Consider the following 25522-nt stretch of genomic DNA (forward strand, 5'->3'; position numbering starts at 1 on the left):
CGCACGCCACCGAGTCGTCAGGGTTCGTTCTGCTGGCATTGAATGCTGCAGTACAGGCTCTTAGCATTGCACGGATATCTCTGTTCACCCAGGGTTTTTGGTTGAAGTATGTCCGGATTGTTTTTTTGTGGGCACATCATCAACATCATCAACACATCCTAATGAAGCCTGTGACTGACGATGTATATTCCTCAATGTGGATGGATGAGTCCGGGGTGGATTTATCTTTGAACATATTCCAATCAGTATTGTCAAAACAGTCCTGCAGCATGGAGTCTGCCTCCTCTGTCCAGCGCCTCACTATTCTGTGTTGGTGGCTCCCTCCTGAGTTGCTGCTTGTAGGCGGGGAGTAGGAACGGAGAGATGTGATCTGATTGGCTGAAGTGGGGGCAGGTGATGGCTGTGTGCGCGTCACAGATGTTTGTATGTACATGGTCAAGCACGCTGGATCCTGTTGTGGGGCAGGATACATGTTGGTAATATTTTAGACGGGCTTGGTTAAAGTCACCCGCAACAATAAACTCTACTTCCGGGTGAGAGGATGCTTGTACAGTTCGCTGAGTGATGCCTTGGTGTTTGCTTGTACACAGCTGTGATAATAACAAGTGAATTCTGTTGGCATATAGTGGGGTTGGTCCCTCTGCGATTGAAGCCTTCCTCTGACTTCACAAAGTTTCTGTTCCAGCGATTGGACATTAAACCATCAGGATGCTAGGAAGAGGAGGCCTTGTAGCCCGTCTTTTCAGCCTAGCTTGGAGTCTTCCCTTCCTCTTCTTCGTGGCCGGTGTTGCCCTTAGGTCATCTCAGCCAAGAGCAACAGGTAAGGCCGCTGTGCGGGGAACAAAGGGAGTGAATGTTGTATTCCAGATCTGGGAGGCTGAGAGATGTGTGTAGCTTCTGATTCATGAACCAGAAGTGTTTGTCGGTGGTAGGAAATTATTACATATACATTCAGAGCAGACTATAAGTCATAATTAATGAAAAAATAGCCATTTAAAAAGCCATTCAAAAAAAAAAATAGCAAAGTCGAGCAGGAACCGACCTCTCGCCCTCCTCAGCGCCGCCATTACTCCATTCAGGAGTAATTGTACATCCATTGTTACGTTTCCTTTTAACTTAGGACTGGTTTGCCTCCCCAATGTCATTACGAACAGGAAAAGGTTGAAATAGGTATATTTAGAGAATAAAAAAAATACTTTTTGCAGAAGAGCTAAGTCTTTATTTTGTATTATTGAACAAAATAGTGAATTGATGTCGCAGAAGGTTGTTATTCACAGTTTGAGGTTATCAGTTCAGTTGAATATTAAAGTATTTATTTTGTATAGGACGTTAGTGGCTTTGTAACCCAATGTTACTAGTCATATAATTCAGTTTAAGGTTATCCAGTTTTATGTTAGAAGATTTTGAGAAAATCGAATGTATTTGTGAAGTTCGGCACGAATCCATTGTCTGATGTTATTTGTATCATCCCTGAGTCTTTTGCAGCAATGCATCCTCAACAATGGTCAGCCTTGTATCTGTCATGGGTTTTTACGAAGAAAATACTTTTTCATGAATTTGAAAAACACAATGCTGTTTCATGAATTTGATTGTAGGGTTGTTTTGTGATCAATAGAGCAGTGTATGTAGACCACAAAGGCAGCTTTTCTCCCTCTTCAAGGTATGGATTTTTTAGTGTAAGCTGTAGCCGCTTAGGCCTGTCTTTGACTGCGTTTACACGGGCAGCCCAATTCTGATCTTTTGCCCAATTATTGGCAAAAGAGCTCATCTGATTGGTCAAAAAGAAGAAAAAAAAAAACATTTGGCTGCCTGTGTAAACACAGCCTTTGAGTCCAGAGCAGAAATGTGTTTGTGTAGATATTACCACCACAGCCTCGCATGCCATAACAAAGCAATACAATCAGACCTTCTTCGTCAGCTTATTTCCCTAATGGTACCCTGTTTCCAATGGGCCCAGGTCAAAAGAAGTGCACTATATAGGGAATAGTGTAACACTTGTGCCTCAAACTCAGACTGTTCTGCAGGGCCAGGCAGACTGATACGCTGAATGTGTTGTCCTCTTCTCTTCTGTCTCTGTGTGTGGTCTGTAGGTCTGTCTCATTCACTCACTCACTGTTGGGATTAATTGCCATAGAGTCCCCAGTGATCCAGGACTGAAATTGCCTACTGACCCAAATCCTCCAGTTGGCAGGAAGGAAGGAAGGCCCTGTCTTTACCAGTACGTACTGGCAGGGCTATAGGCCTACTCCTAGAGACAGACAGAGACTCTCCCTCTTCCTCTCCCAGTACGTACTGGCAGGGCTGCTATAGGCCTACTCCTAGAGACAGACAGAGACTCTCCCTCTTCCTCTCCCAGTACGTACTGGCAGGGCTGCTATAGGCCTACTCCTAGAGACAGACAGAGACTCTCCCTCCTCTTCCTCTCCCAGTACGTACTGGCAGGGCTATAGGCCTACTCCTAGAGACAGACAGAGACTCTCCCTCCTCTTCCTCTCCCAGTACGTACTGGCAGGGCTATAGGCCTACTCCTAGAGACAGACAGAGACTCTCCCTCCTCTTCCTCTCCCTCCTCTTCCGCAATACCTAGTTGGTATTGCTTGTCAATCTTGTCATGTTAAGCGATAAGGCCCGAGGGGTTGTGGTGTGTATATAGCCAATATACCACGGCTAAGGGCTGTTCTTATGCGCGACGTGGAGTTCCTGGATACAGTCCTTAGCCGTGGTACATTGGCCATATACCACAAACCCCCGAGGTGCCTTATTGCTATTATAAACTGGTTACCAACGTAATTAGTCAAAATAAATGTTTTGCGGTACCCGTGATATACCACGGCTTTCAGCCAATCAGCATTCAGGGCTTGAATCACCCAGTTTATAATGTTTTCTATAACGTCACCTGCACCCAGCCTCATAGTGGGGATTATAACGTCACCTCCACCCAGCCTCATGGCGGGGATTATAACGTCACCTCCACCCAGCCTCATGGCGGTGCCCTTTCAGAGCCCTATTGGGGGGAAGGGTGCCCTTTCAGAGCCCTATCGGGGGGGAGGGTGCCCCTTTCAGAGCCCTATTGGGGGGGGTGCCCTTTCAGAGCCCTATTGGGGGGTGCCCTTTCAGAGCCCTATGGGGGGGAAGGGTGCCCTTTCAGAGCCCTATGGGGGGGGGGAAGGGTGCCCTTTCAGAGCCCTATGGGGGGGGCCCTTTCAGAGCCCTGGGGGGGGTGCTGTTTATTACCTAGTACAGCCCTACAACATACTGTGTGTCCTGTTTAGTACCTAGTACAGCCCTACAACATACTGTGTCCTGTTTAGTACCTAGTACAGCCCTACAACATACTGTGTGTCCTGTTATTACCTAGTACAGCCCTACAACATACTGTGTGTCCTGTTTATTACCTAGTACAGCCCTACAACATACTGTGTGTCCTGTTTAGTACCTAGTACAGCCCTACAACATACTGTGTGTCCTGTTTAGTACCTAGTACAGCCCTACAACATACTGTGTGTCCTGTTTAGTACCTAGTACAGCCCTACAACATACTGTGTGTCCTGTTTAGTACCTAGTACAGCCCTACAACATACTGTGTGTCCTGTTATTACCTAGTACAGCCCTACAACATACTGTGTGTCATGTTTAGTACCTAGTACAGCCCTACAACATACTGTGTGTCCTGTTTAGTACCTAGTACAGCCCTACAACATACTGTGTGTCCTGTTTATTACCTAGTACAGCCCTACAACATACTGTGTGTCCTGTTTAGTACCTAGTACAGCCCTACAACATACTGTGTGTCCTGTTTAGTACCTAGTACAGCCCTACAACATACTGTGTGTCCTGTTATTACCTAGTACAGCCCTACAACATACTGTGTGTCCTGTTTATTACCTAGTACAGCCCTACAACATACTGTGTGTCCTGTTTAGTACCTAGTACAGCCCTACAACATACTGTGTGTCCTGTTTAGTACCTAGTACAGCCCTACAACATACTGTGTGTCCTGTTTAGTACCTAGTACAGCCCTACAACATACTGTGTGTCCTGTTTAGTACCTAGTACAGCCCTACAACATACTGTGTGTCCTGTTTAGTACCTAGTACAGCCCTACAACATACTGTGTGTCCTGTTTAGTACCTAGTACAGCCCTACAACATACTGTGTGCCCTGTTTAGTACCTAGTACAGCCCTACAACATACTGTGTGTCCTGTTTAGTACCTAGTACAGCCCTACAACATACTGTGTGTCCTGTTTAGTACCTAGTACAGCCCTACAACATACTGTGTGTCCTGTTTAGTACCTAGTACAGCCCTACAACATACTGTAATTTAATGCTATTGAAAACAAGTTATGCAGGCTGGTTGGTTGATTTGCTTAAACATTTTTAATAGCTCTTTTGGCTTTTATGTAGATATATATCACCTTTATTTAACCAGGTAGGCCAGTTGAGAACAAGTTCTCATTTACAACTGCGGCCTGGCCAAGATAAAGCAAAGCAGTTCAACACATACAACAACACAGAGTTACACATGGGATAAACAAACATACAGTAGAAAAAAGAAAAATCTATATACAGTGAGTGCAAATGAGGTGAGATAAGGGAGTTAAGGCAATAAATAGGCCAAGGTGGCGAATAATTACAATATAGCAATTAGACTCTGGAATGGTAGATGTGCAAGTAGAGATACAGGGGTGCAAAGGAGCAAGATAAATACAGTATGGGGATGAGGTAGGTAGATAGCCCATCTGTAAACAGCCCATCTGTGTACAGGTGCAGTGATCTGTGAGCTGCTCTGACAGCTGGTGCTTAAAGCTAGTGAGGGAGATATGAGTCTCCAGCTTCAGTGATTTTTGCAGTTCGTTCCAGTCATTGGCAGCGGAGAACTGGAAGGAAAGGCGGCCAAAGGAGGAATTGGCTTTGGGGGTGACCAGTGAGATATACCTGCTGGAGCGCGTGCTACGGGTGGGTGCTGCTATGTTGACCAGTGAGCTGAGATAAGGCGGGGATTTACCTAGCAGGGTCTTGTAGATGACCTGAAGCCAGTGGGTTTGGCGACAAGTATGAAGCGATGGCCAACCAACGAGAGCATACAGGTTGCAGTGGTGGGTAATATATGGGGCTTTGGTGACAAAATGGATGGCACTGTGATAGACTGCATCCAGTTTGTTGAGTAGAGAGTTGGAGGCTATTTTATAGATGACATCACCGAAGTCGAGGATCGGTAGGATGGTCAGTTTTACAAGGGTGTGTTTGGCAGCATGAGTGAAGGATGCTTTGTTGCGAAATAGGAAGCCGATTCTAGATTTAATTTTGCATTGGAGATGCTTAATGTGAGTCTGGAAGGAGAGTTTACAGTCTAACCAGACACCCAGGTATTTGTAGTTGTCCACGTATTCTAAGTCAGAACCATCCAGAGTAGTGATGCTGGACGTGTGAGCAGGTGCAGGCAGCGATCGGTTGAAGAGCACGCATTTAGTTTTACTTGTATTTAAGAGCAGTTGGAGGCCACAGAAGGAGAGTTGTATGGCATTGAAGCTCGTCTGGAGGTTAGTTAACACAGTGTCCAATGAAGGGCCAGAAGTATACAGAATGGTGTCGTCTGCGTAGAAGTGGGTCAGAGAATCACCAGCAGCGAGAGCAACATCATTGATGTATACAGAGAAAAGAGTCGGCCCGAGAATTGAGCCCTGTGGCACCCCCATAGAGACTGCCAGAGGTCCGGACAACAGGCCCTCTGACACACTGAACTCTGAGAAGTAGTTGGTGAACCAGGCGAGGCAATCATTTGAGAAGCCAAGGCTGTTGAGTCTGCCAATAAGAATGTGGTGATTGACAGAGTCGAAAGCCTTGGCCAGGTCAATGAATATTGAACTACACTGTAAATTAGAATTTGTTCTTAATTTACTTGCCTGTGTAAATAATGGTTAAATAATAAATCTATACAAATAATAATTGTTCATGTTAGTCATTTAGCAGATGCTCTTATCCAGAGGGACTTACAGGAGCAATTAGGGTTAAGTGCCTTGCTCAAGGGCACTCCGGCACATTTTTCACCTAGTCGGCTCGGAGATTCAAACCAGCGACCAGCTGTGTGACTTTATCTCTGTATCTCTGTCTGGATTTACACATCAGAGTTCGGTGCTCCTCTCTACAGATAGTAGTGCTAGCCTGGCAGGCTAGCCAGGAAAAGGCTGTAGCAGTACTAGGCTCCATGCCCATTTCACTATTTGGGTTAGAGATCTACAGTATCTGGAGCAAATCAGTGAGATGGTCATGGGAGTGTCCCAAATGACACGGTCTTCCCCTATAGAGTGCACTACTTAGGGCTCGTAGTCAAAAGTAGTGCACTATATAGGGGATAGGGTGCCATATTTCAGCATCATCATGGTCCGACTGAAACCCCCTGACCAGTTAACGGTAGCCAAGCTATCAGGATAGAATCTATTCTACTGTATATGGTAGAATTACAGTAGGAATCAGACAGACTACTGCACTATTTTACTGTACATGGTAGAATTACAGTAGGAATCAGTCAACTACTGCAATATTCTACTGTATATGGTAGAATTACAGTAGGAATCAGTCAACTACTGCAATATTCTACTGTACCTGGTAGAACTACAGTAGGAATCAGACTACTGCACTATTCTACTGTACCTGGTCGGAATCAGACTACTGCACTATTCTACTGTATATGGTAGAATTACAGTAGGAATCAGACTACTGCACTATTCTACTGTATATGGTAGAATTACAGTAGGAATCAGACTACTGCACTATTCTACTGTACCTGGTAGAAGTGCCAGTTTTAGATTAAACCTCGATTGGGTTCTAATGCAGGTTAAACAAACAAACAACCAAAAACAAAAAGCTGAGGCTTAGCCGAATGGGACCCAAAGGTTTAGAGAGTGTTGTCAGGGTATTAATGCTGCTAGAAGATTGAGGCTTAAAAAGGGAATGGGGGGGGCATGCTGCATACTGTCAGTATTTCAATGAGGGCCTCACTGAGGCAATCTCTTCTGTAACCCTTCACTCGTACTGGTATACAGGTTGAAAATGGCAGATTTGGACACTGATAAGCGCCTAAATTAGAACGTAGTGGCTGTAGAGTAACATGCTATACATGACGTCAGAGCTCTGGCTCTGTGTGGGTCTTGACTGACAGCCATTATAAACTTGAGCACTGCACACCACAAGAAGTTGATCCCAATGACCTGTGGGTCTTGACTTAGCACTGCACTGCACACCACAAGAAGAATATGCAAATAAGGCTCTACAATCTATAATGCTAACTCCACCCTCCCCATATATTCTTAACACTACATGTGTAACAGTATCAACAGTTAAGGGGCCAACGCCCTAGGGGTGCTAGTTGGTCAACACTTTGAGAAGTGTTTGATTATTTCGGTGGGTCACTGTTTTCCAAGAAAGTGTTACATTTAACACTGTGAGTGTTAAAATGATGACCATAATTTGATGTGTAAATTGTAATGTCATATAGATACTACATGCTGCTGCTGCTCTGAGCTATAATGAAAGAAGCGAACAAGCAGAGACTTGATGAGCGTCTCAAATGGCACCCTATTCCCTATACAGAATGCACTACTTTTTACAAAGCAATTGTGATATCTTAAGGTTTCTTAACTCGGACAGTGTGTGTGTGTGTGTGTGACGGTAGCCGGTGGGGTAGTGTGTGTGTGTGTGTGTGTGACGGTAGCCGGTGGGGTAGTGTGTGTGTGTGTGTGTGTGTGTGTGCGGTAGCCGGTGGGGTAGTGTGTGTGTGTGTGTGACGTTAGCCGGTGGGGTAGTGTGTGTGTGTGATGGTAGCCGGTTGGGTAGTATGTGACGGTAGCCGGTGGGGTAGCTGCTTTTTAGGGGAGGAAGTATTGCAGGAATGTGCTCTTGGTGTAAACTCATATCTTTACTGTAGACCTGTATGTCTGGTCCTTTTGTAGCTCAGTGGGTAGAGCATGGCACGTGTAACACCAGGACAGTGGGTTTGATTCCCCGGACAACTCAGGCGTAAAATGTATGCGTGCATGACTAATTAGCTTTTGCTTTGGATAAAAGTGACAGATAAATGAAATGTATGATATTATTTTATATCTTTCTATCGATCAGATATAGTCTTTCCGTACTACGTGATGGAGAGGAGATAAGAACAGAGGAGATGGATGTTTAAACAGAAAATAGTTTTTGTCTAAAGCCCCAGGCTGTGGTTTCTTCCTTATATGGGAGAGAGGAGACGGCCATCTCCTATATGGCACCCTATTCCCTATATAGTGCACTACTTTTCAACCAGGGCTCATTGGGCTCTGGTAGGGTACCAATTGGGACTCAGCCCTTTAACCATGGAGGGAGTAAATGGAGCCCTGCTAAACGTATAATCGTCCGGGGTGGAAGAATAATTCACCCAAACACTTTGACAGTGAAATTGAAGTGTGATGCGTTGATAAACAAGTGATTCCTTCATTTCACCTGAAGCCAATCTGTCATGTTAATATCTGTTGGAAAGGAGCGGTTTTGTCCACTTCTTTTTATTTGTTGGCAAGAAATAGATTTCCAGTGTTTGTCTGTGTGGGTTGCCCTCGAGGAGCGTTGATGTTAGTGATAAATGTAACATTCACAGCAGACTGGCTGAGGGGGAGGGATCAGTGGGGAGGAGGAGGAGGACAGGCCCACTTCAGAGACACGTTGTAGACAATGCGCAATTACCGTTACAAATTTCCATGGGTTTTTGACCCCAGTCGCCTCCCCTCCACTCTCCTCTCTTCCCCTAAGGATGTTAGAGGTACACAAACGCTGGGCTATAACATCTCTACAACATCCCTGTTAATACAAACTATTGAGTGCCTCAATCTAAGCCAAAGCATGGTTCCTCTCTTCGTATTTCAGAAATTATGTTTGAACTAAAATTATGTTAGCCAAGTTTCCATGGTGATGCTAGTGACCCGGTTTCAACCAGTGAATTCTGAATGGAAGTTAGATCCTACTGCTTCCCTAGCATTGTCTTGACTGACTCCTCACCTCTCACTGCTCAGAAGATAAGGTCATCTTGCAAACATTTCTCAATACATTATTTAAGGTTTTTCTCCATGAAGAGGAACTGGGGAATGTCAATGGGACATCAACCATTCACTACAAGCAGAGAGCGAGAGAGGCTTGTCTAACCCAGTTACTAACTGAAATGACAAACATTTATTGAAAATACCATGTTGTCACGAGAAAAGAGGATATAGGGTATAGCATCTACTGTATCACGGTGATGGTCTGGGATGATTTCACGGTGATGGTCTGGGATGATTTCACGGTGATGGTCTGGGATGATTTCACGGTGATGGTCTGGGATGATTTATTTGTTGATGTAAGGTCAACATGGTGATTAATGTATCACAATCCCCACGAACCCTAAACAGTATGTCCCTTAGCAGAAGATTTTATCCAACGCATTATGTCTCCTCTTGGTTGGTGAGACTCACAGGATCATTATGTCTCCTCTTAGTTGGTGAGACTCACAGGATCATTATGTCTCCTCTTAGTTGGTGAGACTCACAGGATCATTATGTCTCCTCTTGGTTGGTGAGACTCACAGGATCATTATGTCTCCTCTTGGTTGGTGAGACTCACAGGATCATTATGTCTCCTCTTGGTTGGTGAGACTCACAGGATCATTATGTCTCCTCTTGGTTGGTGAGACTCACAGGACCTTTGTCTTCCTGAACTGAGGTGGTGTTCTCTAGTCCTTGGTTCTGCTCTGGCCCTGCCCTGGTAGAAGCTGCTGCCCTGGGGCATAACCGTTTCAGACCCATTTGTACCTAGTTTAGAAAAGGTACCCTAACAAGTGCATTTTATTCACCTGAAACATGCATTTCACTTTGCTCTTAGGGACTGATATGCTTTAAAAATAAGACTTCACTGCTTGGTACGTTATAAATACACTATGAAGCCCTGACAGAGACAGTAAAGGCCAAGGTGATTTGAGGGATATGTATTTTTCATGGTCTTCGTTGTACCTTTATAGCCTGTAAACACTCAGAGACCATCAACCTGCCTGTTGCCTGTCTGCAGAAGGAGGGAGCACTTAAGGAGAACAGTGTCAGTCTGTCTGTCCACAGAGAGAACGGACCCACTAGTATAACTACTGCTCATCCACACCAGAGAGAATGGACCCACTAGTATAACTACTGCTCATCCACACCAGAGAGAATGGACCCACTAGTATAACTACTGCTCATCCACACCAGAGAGAATGGACCCACTAGTATAACTACTGCTCATCCACACCAGAGAGAATGGACCCACTAGTATAACTACTGCTCATCCACACCAGAGAGAATGGACCCACTAGTATAACTACTGCTCATCCACACCAGAGAGAATGGACCCACTAGTATAACTACTGCTCATCCACACCAGAGAGAATGGACCCACTAATATAGTATAACTACTGCTCATCCACACCAGAGAGAATGGACCCACTAATATAGTATAACTACTGCTCATCCACACCAGAGAGAATGGACCCACTAATATAGTATAACTACTGCTCATCCACACCAGAGAGAATGGACCCACTAATATAGTATAACTACTGCTCATCCACACCAGAGAGAATGGACCCACTAATATAGTACAGTAACTATTTTCCTCCTTTCTGATTTTCTCTATTTTTACATATTTCTGACACTGAATGATATCTGATTTTCAACCAAAACGTAATCTTAGATAAAGGGAACGTTGAGTTTACAATTTTTTTTAATAATAGATACTTATTTTATTTAATTAACAACATATGTAACACCCAATTCCCCTGTGTGAAAATGTAATTGCCCCCTTTCTGGCTGTGCCATATTTAGCTGTAATGACTCCAACTGAACACTTCCTGTAGTTGTTGATCAGTCTCTCACATCACTGTGGAGGAATTTTTTTCCCACTCTTGCATGCAGAACTGCTTTAAATCAGCTACATTTGTGGGTTTTTCCTGCCACAACATCTCAATTGGGATAAGGTCTGGACTTTGACCAGGGCCATTACGAAACTAGAAATTTTTAGCTTTTTTTGTCATTTTCATGTGGACTTGATTGTGTGTTTCGGATCATTGTCTTGCAGCATGACCCAGCTGCTCTTCAGCTCTCAGACGGGCGGCCTGATAATTCTCTTGTAGAATGCTCTCATACAGAGCAGAATTCATGGTTCCATTTATCAATAAAAAGTGGTCCAGGTCGTGAGGCAGCAAATCATCCCCCCCAAACCATCACACTACCACCACCATGGACGACATGGGTCCCGTTATGCCTGGCGAAAACCAAACACTGCATTCCACAGTGCGAACATCATACCAACGGTCAAACAGTGATGTGAGAGACTGATCAACAACAACAGGAAGTGTTTGGTTGGAGTCATTGCAGCTAAAGGTGGAACAACCAGTTATTGAATGTAAGAGGGCAAATATATATATATATATATATATATATATATATATATATATATATATATATATAAAATTTCTTTTACTTTTTTTTTTAACCTTAATTTAACTAGGCAAGTCAGGCTGCGGCAGGTAGCCTAGTGGTTTGAGCGTTGGACTAGCAACCAAAAGGTTGCTGGATTGAATCCCCGAGCTGACAAGGTAAAAATCTGTTGTTCTGCTCCTGAACAAGGCAGTTAACCTGCTGTTCCTAGGCTGTCATTGTAAGTAGGAATGTGTTCTTAACTGACATGACTTACTAGTTAAATAAAGTTAAGTCAAATTCTTATTTACAATGACGGCCTTCCCCCGGCCTAACCCGGATGACACTGGGCTAATTGTGGGACTCCCAATCACGGCCGGTTGTGATACAGCCTGGATTTGAACCAGGGTGTCTGTAGTGACACCTCTAGCACTGAGATGCAGTGCCTTAGACCACTGAGCCACTCAAGAGGCCCTAACCAGAGAGGTCAGCAGGATCCAGGCCTCTCTCTCTTTTCTGCTCTAGGTATCTGTCTGTATAAAGTTTTAAACTATGGATCTGGAGGCCATTTTTTTCTCAGGATATTTCTTAACTTGTTAAAGAAAAAAGAATAAAAATTGTCAGTGGAAGTCAGTCCCTTCCTACTCCAAAAGCATAAAGACCTTTTTTCAACGACTAAATTACATTTTTCTTTGACAGATTAGGCCTCTTTCAAATTGTGTTAATGGCCTAATGTACTTGAATTGTCTGATCATTTAAGTTTGATTAGAACTGGTTCCCATATCCGGGTGTTAAATGATCTAGATAATACTATTTGTCTCCTTGCTCTTCTTTTTAGAAAGGACTGCTGGGTTTAAAAAAATGGTTTAACGTACATTATCTTAATGGATTTGGAATTACATTTAAATTGCAGCCATTTATTTGAATATGAAGAAATGTCTTGGTTTATATAGAGGATGTGTGTTCTTGCCAGGGAGTCTCCTAACAGTGGCTTTTAGTAAAGTGGGGGTATTTTTTTTCTTCTTCTCCAGTTGCTCAACCAAGTTCACACTGTATCTACGTTGGAAAGAAATCGCCCGGTACTGTAGAATGTTGTTTTAAAAAAAAAAAAAAAAAATTATAACGATTATTGGAATGGTTACATAAGTGAGTCATCAAGTTGAAGTGGTAGCGAGGAATTCATTCTCCGGCTATGGATTTCTGCCCCATGGCTTAAGGCCATGAGGATATTACTGGAGAGTTTAATCTATTAGGCTAGTCATACTACTCCTACTGCCTTGCTCTGTGTTGCAAATGGCACCCTATTCCTTATGGTTCTCTGGTCTAAAGTAGTGCACTATGTAGGGAATATAGGGTGCCATATTGGGACACAAGCCGTGGAAACTTGGCTCTGACTCTGGGTACCTCCTCCCGCTGGCTAGATGTGTTTAAGCCGTAGCTATTTCACCAGCAGACAGTTTGATACGATATATTTACAAAACATGCTTATTTCCTCTTCTGATGGCTGCTGGGAAAATCTCATTTTGTCGGGAATGTGTGATGGATGGTTTCTACCCCCCCCCCCCTCACATCAGTTTCCCTGAGAACGTGATGCTGTACCCTTCACTGCAGTGGTAGTGATGAGTGGAGGATATTTTTTTGTCCTTTTTGGAATATGTTCTTGATTGGAGTATGGTTGTGTTGGTAGTCTGCTATTTTAATAGGATGTTTTTGTTATTACACACAGACCTACATAGTCAACCAAATTATAATGATGCTAACTGCTAGTTGAATGTAACCACTTTACACAAACGTAGACTTAATAACATTTGAATCCTATGACAGTTTCCAAAATGGCCACACTGAAGAGATATTATCAGCTAAATATGCAAGTACATGAAGTTATTATTTGTATGAGCAGTAAAATAGTTAGTGATTGTACGTAAGAAGGATTCATTGCTTATCATATAATTAAGCAGTAAGGCACGAGGAGGTTTGGTATATGGCCAATATACCACGGCTAAGGGCTGTTCTTAAGCACGACGGACCGCGTTGCGTTGTACCTAAGAACAGTCCTTAGCTGTGGTATATTGGCCATATACCACAAACCCCCGAGGTGCCTTACTGCTATTATAAACTGGTTACCAATGTAATTAGAAGAATGCTTTAGTATGCTGCTTGAATATGAAGTTCAGAGTTACTGTGTGTGTGTGTGTGTGTGTGTGTGTGTGTGTGTGTGTGTGTGCAAAACCCAAAGCAGAAACATAAAGTATAGTAGTATACCCCACAACGTTCCTCCTCCCTGTAGTGTACCCCGCAACGCTCCTGCTCCCTGTAGTGTACCCCGCAACGCTCCTGCTCCCTGTAGTGTACCCCGCAACGCTCCTGCTCCCTGTAGTGTACCCCGCAACGCTCCTGCTCCCTGTAGTGTACCCCGCAACGCTCCCTGTAGTGTACCCCGCAACGCTCCCTGTAGTGTACCCCGCAACGCTCCCTGTAGTGTGCCCCGCAACGCTCCCGCTCCCTGTAGTGTGCCCCGCAACGCTCCCGCTCCCTGTAGTGTGCCCCGCAACGCTCCCTGTAGTGTGGCCCGCAACGCTCCCTGTAGTGTGGCCCGCAACGCTCCCTGTAGTGTGGCCCGCCACGCTCCCTGTAGTGTGGCCCGCCACGCGGCAATGTCGGGAACTGGCAACGTCAATTTATCACTGAACAGGGAGAGAACATCCCAGGAGACACTAGGCTAGTCCTCCCCATACTGAACAGGGAGAGAACATCCCAGGGGACACTAGGCTAGTCCTCCCCATACTGAACAGGGAGAGAACATCCCAGGGGACACTAGGCTAGTCCTCCCCATACTGAACAGGGAGAGAACATCCCAGGGGACACTAGGCTAGTCCTCCCCATACTGAACAGGGAGAGAACATCCCAGGGGACACTAGGCTAGTCCTCCCCATACTGAACAGGGAGAGAACATCCCAGGGGACACTAGGCTAGTCCTCCCCATACTGAACAGGGAGAGAACATCCCAGGGGACACTAGGCTAGTCCTCCCCATACTGAACAGGGAGAGAACATCCCAGGGGACACTAGGCTAGTCCTCCCCATACTGAACAGGGAGAGAACATCCCAGGGGACACTAGGCTAGTCCTCCCCATACTGAACAGGGAGAGAACATCCCAGGGGACACTAGGCTAGTCCTCCCCATACTGAACAGGGAGAGAACATCCCAGGGGACACTAGGCTAGTCCTCCCCATACTGAACAGGGAGAGAACATCCCAGGGGACACTAGGCTAGTCCTCCCAATACTTACCTACTGTACCTGGATTATAATCAATTATCATATTTGTTAAGTTATTAATAATTAACACAGACACAGCACCAGAAATAGACGAAAACACAATTAACATGTTTATCAAAGTCTGGGGAAAAAATAAATTTCTCTAATATATACAATTGTTAATAGGGAACTGTACTGTAGGTTCTGTAGTCAAAAGTAATGTAGTCTGTGAACATTTCAAGAGTCGAAGAGAATCTCATGGTAAAATGTTTTTATGTCAAAAAATAAATAAATACATATTTCATTTTAATAACAGGTGTATAGTGTTTCAAACTGGTTCTGTTACTGTCCCTATAGGTACGGTATGAAAGCTTTCTGTATCCGTCCCTATAGGTACGGTATGAAAGCTTTCTGTATCCGTCCCTATAGGTACGGTATGAAAGCTTTCTGTATCTGTCCCTATAGGTACGGTATGAAAGCTTTCTGTATCCGTCCCTATAGGTACGGTATGAAAGCTTTCTGTATCCGTCCCTATAGGTACGGTATGAAAGCTTTCTGTATCCGTCCCTGTATGTCTTACTGACTTGTGCGTCTGTGTTTCCCAGGTTTCTGACCCAGTGACTGGTCCCTCTGTGATCCTGAAGGGACTCTCTCCTCTCCCCCTCTCTCTCTCTCTGTGTGTGTTGAAGAATCTGGTAAGTCACATTCCTCTCTTTCCCCGTCTCCTCTCCTGGTCTGTTCATTAAGCACACCAGCCAACCACCTGTTTCCCGGCCTGTTTCCCGGCCTGTTTCCCGGCCTGTTTCCCGGCCTGTTTCCCGGCCTGTTTCCCGGCTGTCTCTGTCTGTCTGTTGCAGTTCAGAGACAGAGGTGTTTGACACGTTAGACTGTGGTGTTGTTTTGCTGTGCATCTCTTTTTTTTCCCCTCTTTTTTAAATTTTTGGGGGAGAGAAACTAGAATTTACCAGTTAGTTTGATTTATTTTATGTAACTGCCTCACATTCCATACGCTTAAAAGAGCTGCAGCAGTGGATTACTAGTGCGGAAGGAGAGGAGGGAGGGGAGGGGAGGAAGAGGATTATATAAACTGACCTGTGTCAGAGAGTTCAGGTCACAGAGGCAGGGCGAGTGGCAGGGCAGAAGGTTCCCTTTATGACATAAGGGACTCCAAAGTTGACCTCTCTTTCCCTCCCTTCCTCTTGGATGATGCATCCTCAATTCGCTCAATTAGGCCTGCATATCAAGAGAACAGGACATGATGCGTTCCTGTTGCGTAACATTTTAAAATCTTCCAACTCCCTTTAATCAAATGAGGCTTCGCTTAATTGGCCAGCACAAAGAGGCTTCTCAGACTGACTTAATCCCAAAGTATGTGACCTCAACTGAGAACTGGGAGGGGGAGACTGGGAGGGGGAGACTGGGAGGGGGAGACTGGGAGAGGGAGACTGGGAGAGGGAGACTGGGAGAGGGAGACTGGGAGAGGGAGACTGGGAGAGGGAGGGAGACTGGGAGAGGGAGGGAGACTGGGAGAGGGAGGGAGACTGGGAGAGGGAGGGAGACTGGGAGAGGGAGGGAGACTGGGAGAGGGAGGGAGACTGGGAGAGGGAGGAATAGAAATTCTCTGGATCTGAAGTGAAAGAGGGATAGCGGGAGCAACCATCAGTCCTGTCAGAGCCCCGGTGTTACCCCTGTCAGAGCCCCGGTGTTACCCCTGTCAGAGCCCCGGTGTTACCCCTGTCAGAGCCCCGGTGTTACCCCTGTCAGAGCCCCGGTGTTACCCCTGTCAGAGCCCCGGTGTTACCCCTGTCAGTCCTGTCAGTCCGGTGTTGTACAGTAATATCTTTAGGGTGTTATGGCAACCTATTTCATTTTGGGACTCACACCTTACTACTTGGCCCTGGTCTAAAGTAGTCCCCTATTGGGCCCTGGTCTAAAGTAGTCCCCTATTGGGCCCTGGTCTAAAGTAGTCCCCTATTGGGCCCTGGTCTAAAGTAGTCCCCTATTGGGCGCCGGTCTAAAGTAGTCCCCTATTGGGCGCCGGTCTAAAGTAGTCCCCTATTGGGCGCCGGTCTAAAGTAGTCCCCTATTGGGCGCCGGTCTAAAGTAGTCCCCTATTGGGCGCCGGTCTAAAGTAGTCCCCTATTGGGCGCCGGTCTAAAGTAGTCCCCTATTGGGCGCCGGTCTAAAGTAGTCCCCTATTGGGCCCCGGTCTAAAGTAGTCCCCTAAGTGGGAAATAGGGTGCCATTTGGGACTCAGCCATGTGTAAATTGATAGACCTGCTTTCTGTTATTAGAGATGAAAGAGAGACAGTGTGGGGGTGTCTCCTGTCTTCTAGCAGTGTGTTTACATGTTCTCATAGCACTAAATGATTCTGCCTGTAATTGATTAATCACCCAGATAGTCTGAGGGGGGATTTTAGTCACGGAGCAACAACACCATCTCTACCAGGCAGGAACAGACAGGCTGTATCTAGTTTAATAGGCCCTGTAACTTAAGAAGAGTCTCGAATGGCACCCTATTCCATAAGTAGTGCACTACTTTTTAACAGGGGCCATGTTGCCTTTATAGTGCACTTTAAAGGGAATAGGGTGAAGTTTGGAATCCGGCCATATTAACAGGTACAGTAGGGGTATGTTGCTCTGTGTGGAGACAGATGGTTGAATTGTAAGTCATATTAACAGGTACATGGTAGAGTACAGTAAGGGTATGTTGCTCTGTGTGGAGACAGATGGTTGAATAGTAACTCATGTTAACAGGTACAGTAGGGGTATGTTGCTCTGTGTGGAGACAGATGGTTGAATAGTAAGTCATATTAACAGGTACAGAGTAGAGTATGTTGCTCTGTGTGGAGACAGATGGTTGAATAGTAACTCATGGGAACACCAGTTTGTTATTTGCTGAATTAGCAGCATTGAACAGGTGGCATAAGAAGAAGACTGTGTGTATACTCCACAACCAAGCTTTGCCTTATATATATATATATATATATATATATATATATATGAGAGGGAGAGAGAGAGAGAGGGAGGGAAGGAAGGAAGGAAGGAGAGAGAGAGAGAGAGAGGGAGGGAGGGAAGGAGAGAGAGAGAGAGAGAGAGATTTTCTACTCTCACTGAGGTATGATTGTAATGTGTTTCTATATTATTCAACGTTTCCTCCCAAAACAGAGCGGAGGAGCGCGTGGTGCAGCAAGCTGACAGATGCCTGAATGTATTTGTTTTTTAGGGCATGGCTCAGTCTTTTTCTGCTCTCTCTGTGTTGTGATTCCATTCCGTCTCACTGGTCATCTGCAACAGAAACAAGAGGCTCTAGGGTCATAGTCACATTGGGATGTAGTCAGATATGGGCTGTTATCTCAATGAGATGTGTTAGTCTTTTATCTGCTGTCTCTCTTTGTGTGTTTGGTTTGTCTTTCCTTCTCTTGTTCTTGTGTTGGTATATAAGTACAGTGTTTCAGTCCCTGATATCCCTTTACTATTCACTTCTCTCTCTCTCTCTCTCATGGGAGCTCTCTCGTCTCTCTCTCTCTCTCTCTCTCTCTCTCGTGGGAGCTCTCTCATCTCTCTCTCTCTCTCTCTCTGGGCATTGTTGTGTTCTCTCTCTCAATTCAATTCAAGGGGCTTTATTGACATGGGAATCAAATGTTAACATTGCCAAAGCAAGTGAAATAGATAATATACAATACAAAGTTAATAGTAAACATTACTCTCACACAAGTTCCAAAAGAATAAAGACATTTCAAATGTTATATTATGTATATATATACAGTGTTGTAATGATGTGCAAATGGTTAAAGTACAAAAGGGAAAATAAATAAATATGGGTTGTATTTACAATGGTGTTTGTTCTTCACTGGTTGACCTTTTCTTGTGGCAACAGGTCACAAATCTTGCTGCTGTGATGGCACACTGTGGTATTTCACCCAGTAGATATGGGAGTTTATCAAAATCGGATTTGTTTTCTAATTCTTTGTGGATCTGTGTAATCTGAGGGAAATATGTGTCTCTAATATGGTCATACATTTGGCAGGAGGTTAGGAAGTACAGCTCAGTTTCCACCTCAGTATGGGGATTCTAGTGGGGGGATATAGGTAGGATGGAGAAGCTGTCATCGTTAAAGTATGGGGATTCTAGTGGGGGATATAGGTAGCACACAGGAGGACCTTTTTCTCTGTTGAGATCATTTCCTTATTAATAATTTCTAGCCAGATGTAAAATGTTCCTGTTTTTTGACTAATTTAATAGAGGTTAGGTCTGCACTATACCAAATTAGCATACAATGTTTTTTATAGGATGATAATGTCTGTATTTCCATTTTATTAGATGAAGTCTGGGTTCCTGCTCTTTAGGCCAAAGGCAGATGACCTCAGACCTTGTATATTCCAGGATGAGACAGTAAAAGCTTTGTGTTCCATAGTGTCTAGTGTTGTTTTTGTGTTGTTTACGCCCCGGACCATCACAGTAGGTGTGATCAGAGCATGTTGAGCATCTGATACATACCTCCTTGGACGCACGATGGAGCTTGTGGAGGTGCGTTAGTGGGGATTGGCCCATTGCTCTGCTCACGGTCTGGGCGTATGTGTGCCTGTAATGTTGAGGTCCTTGCTACAGGGGCATGGGGTGGGCAGAAGGGTCATAGGTCTGAAATGGGGGGGGCCTATATAGAGTGTGGCCACGGTTTGCTCGGGGTGGTCTCAGCTGGTTGGGGTGTGGCTGGTGAAGCTGTGGTCTGGGTGTAGGTCTTCTTGGCGTGGGTTGTAGGTCCTCTTGTCGTGCAGGTCCTTCGGGAGGGGGTCTCGCTAGTCTGGGCGGGGTGTCCGTTGCTCTGTTGCCCCTGTGTGAGGTGTCAGGGCTGCGGTTTTCTCCCTCTCTCTCGCTTTAGCTGTATTGTAGGGTCTCTTTTGTTACGTTCTCTCTCTTGATGTTTAAATGAATCAATTTAATCATTTTTAATTATTCATCTCTTACTCTTTTTCAATGCTAGAATTTTTTTAATTTTTATTATATATTTTAAAATGCCACATTTATATGCAATTACCTCAGAGAGAAGTTAAAGCATATTTAAAATATATATTTTTTTAAATAGCAGAGAATAACAGTATTTTCTATCAATTTGGTAGTTTAGTAATCAGATTGTTCTCTTATTCTCTCCATGGCCATTGTTTTCCTGTCCAATATATCGGGGAAGAATCCCGGTGGATTGTGCAACATCCTCTGATGTTCGAAAGCAATTTCTTCAAGGCTGGAGAACACTTTTACTTGAGTTGAATCTGTCAGAGGCTCTAAACTTAGTCAGCATGTTCCTACGACCATTAATATGGTAATTGCATGCAGTTTTACACCGTTTTCTCATTTATTATTGGATTTATGACCATTTTTACCTATATGTCGTAGGTAACATAGAGGCCTTGTCGGCTGTACCAAAAATCTATATATTTAAATTCTCATGCTTTGTCTGTTGTAGGAATTTATCCACTTTTTCTAGAAAATTACTAGACAAAGTCCATGTTCATGACAAACAACTGTAGATATAACTTTTTTTTTTTAAACACTGAAATAACAACAATTGTAAAAACAGGGCGTCTTTGTAACCATATCCCTCAATGGGACCACTGATAACCCTGCTTTACAAAAAACATATATCTAGCAGAATATCTTCTAGAATAATGTTGATCTAGCAGAATATCTTCTAGAATAATGTTGATCTAGCAGAATATCTTCTAGAATAATGTTGATGGCTATTTTAGAACATGTGATTGACAACTAAATATATATATTTTTTTACCCCAGATAATCATGCATTTGCATCCCAATGATGTCTCTTTGGGACAGCTGTTAAACATAAACATAACCCTTGTTTTACAAAAGAAAAGAAAACTATATCTAAACGATATGTTTTCTTGATCAGTGTCTATGGATATTTTAGAACATGTTGTTACATAGTGAGTGTGTGAAGTGTGAATGACAACTAAATGTTTTGTTTTGTTTGCAGGTAATCTGTATTTACATCACAATGTGGCTTCTTTGAAACGTTCTCTTAACCTTAACTAGGCCCTGACTGCACAAAGCAGACAACGCAAATACTCAACAATAAGTAACGTTCACAAAATCTTTTCACTAAGCAACTAAACGGCATCAGACATTTAAAAAAATTTTTTTTTAAGATTATTGATACGGCAAATGGGCCCCTTCAAAATATTCCATTTATCCTTATGGAGCGACCCCTGACCTCTGTGTAAAATATGACGACTTAGGAGTAGAGGTGTGCTTTGGAACTAGTACTGAAATGGTGTAGCTTACCTGTATCTAGTGTGTAGTTGCTAAGTGACAAGGTTTCAGGATGTAACCTATTGCGTGTTTTAGTTTTTTTGTACGGCCTTGTCTGATTGGTGCGTTCAGGGTTCATCTCATAGGGATCTATTGCAGGAAATCAGACACTTTCAAGGTCGTTCAGCATGGATGAATTGAACATTGTCAAGGCCCATTTGCCAAATCATTAATGTTTCTTTACTTAAATTACAGTTTTTCTAGTATTAATACTTTACTGTTCACAGGGGTATATGGGATGTGTATATAGACATGAATAGATAAGTTAAGTTACAAAGATGCGCTTTTGGTGAACATTTTACATAGAAGCCCTATAGAGTTATACAGTGCCTTGCAAAAGTGTTCATCCCCCTTGGCATTTTTTCCTATTTTGTTGCATTACAATCTGTAATTTAAATAGATTTTTATTTGGATTTCATGTAATGGACATACACAAAATAGTCCTGATTGGTGAAGTGAAATGAAAAAAAAAACTTGTTTCAAAATTAAATAAAATAAAAAAAAAACAACTGGAAAGTGGTGTGTGCATATGTTATGCTATGAAGCCCCTAAATAAGATCTGGTGCAACCAATTACCTTCAGAAGTCACATAATTAGTTAGATTACACACAGGTGGACTTTATTTAAGTGTCACATGAGCTGTCACATGATCTCAGTGTATATATACACCTGTTCTGAAAGGCCCCAGAGTCTGCAACACCACTAAGAAAGGGGCACCACCAAGCAAGTGGCACCATGAAGACCAAGGAGCTCTCCAAACAGGTCAGAGACAAAGTTGTGGAGAAGTACAGATCAGGGTTGGGTTATACAAAATATCCAGAACTTTGAACATCCCACGGAGCACCATTAAATCCATTATTAAAAAATGTAAAGAATATGGCACCACAACAAACCTGCCAAGAGAGGGCCGCCCACCAAAACTCACAGACCAGGCAAGGAGGGCATTAATCAGAGAGGCAACAAAGAGACCAAAGATAACCCTGAAGGAGCTGCAAAGCTCCACAGCGGAGATTGGAGTATCTGTCCATAGGACCACTTTAAGCCGTACACTCCACATAGCTGGGTTTTACGGAAGAGTGGCCAGAAAAAAAGCCATTGCTTAAGGAATAAAATAAGCAAACACGTTTGGTGTTCGCCAAAAGGCATATGGGAGACTCCCCAAAAAATATGGAAGAAGGTACTCTGGTCAGATGAGACAAAAATGTAGCTTTTTGGCCATCAAGGAAAACGCAATGTCTGGCGCAAACCCAACACCTCTCATTCCCCCGAGAACACCATCCCCACAGTGAAGCATGGTGGTGGCAGCATCATGCTGTGGGGATGTTTTTCATCAGCAGGGACTGGGAAACTGGTCAGAATTGAAGGAATGATGGAGAGAGCTAAATACAGGGAAATTCTTGAGGGAAACTTATTTCAGTCTTCCAGAGATTTGAGACTGGGATGGAGGTTCACCTTCCAGCAGGACAATGGCTCTAAGCATACTGCTAAAGCAACACTTGAGTGGTTTAAGGGGAAACATTTAAATGACTTGGAATGGCCTAGTCAAATCTCAGAACTCAATCCAATTGAGAATCTGTGGTATGACTTAAAATTGCTGTATACCAGCGGAACACATCCAACTTGAAGGAGCTGGAGCAGTTTTGCCTTGAAGAATGGGCAAAAATCCCAGTGGCTAGATGTACCAAGCTTATAGAGACATACCCCAAGAGACTTGCAGCTGTAATTGCTACAAAATGTGGCTCTACAAAGTATTGACTTTGGGGGGGTGAATAGTTATGCACGCTCAAGTTTTCTGTTTTTTTTGTCCTATTTCTTGTTTGTTTCACAAAAAAAAATATTTTGTATCTTCAAAGTGGTAGGCATGTTGTGTAAATCAAATCATACAAACCCCCCAAAGGGGAATACTTTCACAAGCGGCTGTATAGCCCGTAGAGCTCAAGAGAACGCAAAGTGCAAGGAGTCCCTATAATTTTACAAGTATCATGGTATGAAAGGTTCTCTCCTTCAGTTTGCATAGAGGCCTTCACAGCTCTCAACTCAACTCACCATGACCTAAAAGACTAAACTGATCCCAGATTAGCACTCCTACTGTGAAATACCAGATGAATACTGTCCCAGATGTATTTGGTGTTCGATTGCTTAAGAATTTGAAAATGGTGACAAATCAGCATTTGAAATGCATGTTGATGTAACAGATAATTATTATCATGGTTCCATGGTCGTAATTATTACTTCATGGACTTCTCAGCAGGGAGAGGACGGGCTCCGATCAACGTGAGTGATGTCATAGTGACTGACCTTAGCTACGTAATATTACATGGTGTGGCTACAGTAACAGGACGTTGTCGAGCGCCAGGCACTGTAGAATTCTACAATTCAGACTCTTTTGGAGAACGTTGAGAGCCCTGGTTCTACATTGCAGTTTTACTTTACCAAAATAACCTTGTGCATCTTTGGTAACTAGTTGGGATGGGACATAATGAATGACTGGATTGATGGATGTATGTATAGTAGGCTACTTCATTTCGACGTCTCAGAAGAATCCATATATTCCTAGAAGCCAAACTGGATCACCGTTTAACAGATTGATCATCGTGATGCGTTATTCACCGTGTTATTGAACTGTACACACACACACACACACACACACACACACACACAGAGCCACAAAGAAAGACACACAGGGAGCAGAGTGGAGTTGACTCAATATAACTGAAATCTAGCGAGGAAAGCATTTGATCCTTTGTTGACTCAACACAACCTTTTCTCTCTGTCTCTCTTCTCTCTTATGTCTCCTCTTCAGAAAATAAATCACGCACAACACCATGAAATATTGGCAGTTTCAATGGTTTCCTGGATCATTCACACTGCCTTTAAGTGGATAGGGATTGAGAAACCTGTTATATATTCAGGCTGCCGGCTGGCTCATTCATTCGCTGGTTCATTCAGTAAAACCAGGGCTTTTAAGAAGCTGTTCTCAACGCCTCGCTGGATTAGGGAGGGAGAGGGGGCGATGCAGAGACAAGCTCTGGGGAGATGAGAGAGATCGCTCACCACCCATTCACTGGTGGGTAAAACCTTGACACAGCTTGAACGCAAACTTCTCTTGAATACGGGCATGCAAGCAGTGAAGTCACATCCTGGTTTCTCCGGGTCTGTCTTCTCAGGATAGTGAAGTCACCTCCTGGTCTGTCTTCTCAGGATAGTGAAGTCATATCCTGGTCTCTCAGGTTCTGTCTTCTCAGGATAGTGAATTCACATCCTGGTCTCTCAGGGTCTGTCTTCTCAGGATAGTGAATTCACATCCTGGTCTGTCTTCTCAGAATAGGGAATTCACCACAACAAGCAGAGCTGCAGCTCGTTAGACCCTTGATCACCTCAACAACGTAAGAAGAGATAGGACATGATACCCTGAGCTGAGTAGACTTATAGATGGGATAGGACATGATACCCTGAGCCGAGTAGACTTATAGATGGGATAGGACATGATACCCTGAGCCGAGTAGACTTATAGATGGGTTAGGACATGATACCCTGAGCCGAGTAGACTTATAGATGGGATAGGACATGATACCCTCAGCCGAGTAGACTTATAGATAGATGGATAAATTCTGAATCCATAAGTGGGTCTAAGCCTAGCTAAGGGAAATAGATAAACAGGATATAGCCTTCAGTCAGTTTAGAACGCCAGCAGTACAACAACAACTAGTAAAGGGTTTTGAACGTCTCTGTTTAGTTCATCCTCTTTGGCTGTCAGTGATGGTCAGAGCGCTGCAGAGTGAGCAGTGAAGGCTTGATCAGGACAGATTAGAGAAGGCACTAACCAACCGCCATTCAGAGCTTGAGCATCCGCTGGGTTGACCAATCAGGGCCTGATCTTCCACTGGGTCGACCAATCAGGGCCCGAACTTCCACTGGGTTGACCAATGGGTCTTGAGCTTGTCAGCCTCCACGGCTTCCCAGTGTGTATCCCAGAACCTCATGATGCTGCTGTTAGTGCCCAGGCAGGATTTCAGCACTCTGGTTTTTCTTTTTAAACTTAGAGATTTGATACGTTCTAAATAAATGATCTGCCTGGATGAATCATTGATGCCCAAATTTAGGGATTTACATGATCGCCTGCATTTATCCCCTCTCTTACTTCTACGAAGAAGAGAGGGCCTTTCAGGAACCTTTTGAAACATTTAATAAAGCAGCCGGAGAGAAGAGTGGCCGATCTGCAATATGTTGTCAAAACAGACTGTAAGAAATCCCACAGCTAAAGGAATACAGTTTTATCTGCTGACGGATAAAAAACTACGTCTGTTTCTGTGTGTGGGGGGGACCAAACTTGGTCCTTTTTAAAAATCTGCTGTATGTAATATATTGTGTGCTTTGGAAATAAATACATGTGACTCTGGATGATATTCACCAGTATGGCGATACTGGTATCATCCCAGCCCTAATAGAAATGTCTAGATGTTCTTCTCCTTTCCTTGTACATATTTATAACT

General features: G+C 43.8%; 1 protein-coding gene across 2 annotated transcripts in view; it reads left to right on the forward strand.

Annotated features, from left to right (window-relative positions):
• The window catches only part of LOC106560617 (lipoma-preferred partner homolog), a 591662-nt gene that overhangs the window by 21983 nt on the left and 544157 nt on the right, over positions 1-25522 (forward strand). Inside the window, exons 3-4 of one of the 2 annotated variants that reach the window (XM_045687984.1) lie at positions 686-820; positions 15308-15397. The gene's annotated coding sequence lies outside the window, so the exon portion shown is untranslated. The remainder of the gene's footprint in view (positions 1-685; positions 821-15307; positions 15398-25522) is intronic. The other variant, XM_045687983.1, reaches the window with a different exon arrangement.

This window comes from Salmo salar, chromosome ssa10 (assembly GCF_905237065.1).
Source record: "Salmo salar chromosome ssa10, Ssal_v3.1, whole genome shotgun sequence".
NCBI classification, from domain to species: domain Eukaryota; kingdom Metazoa; phylum Chordata; class Actinopteri; order Salmoniformes; family Salmonidae; genus Salmo; species Salmo salar.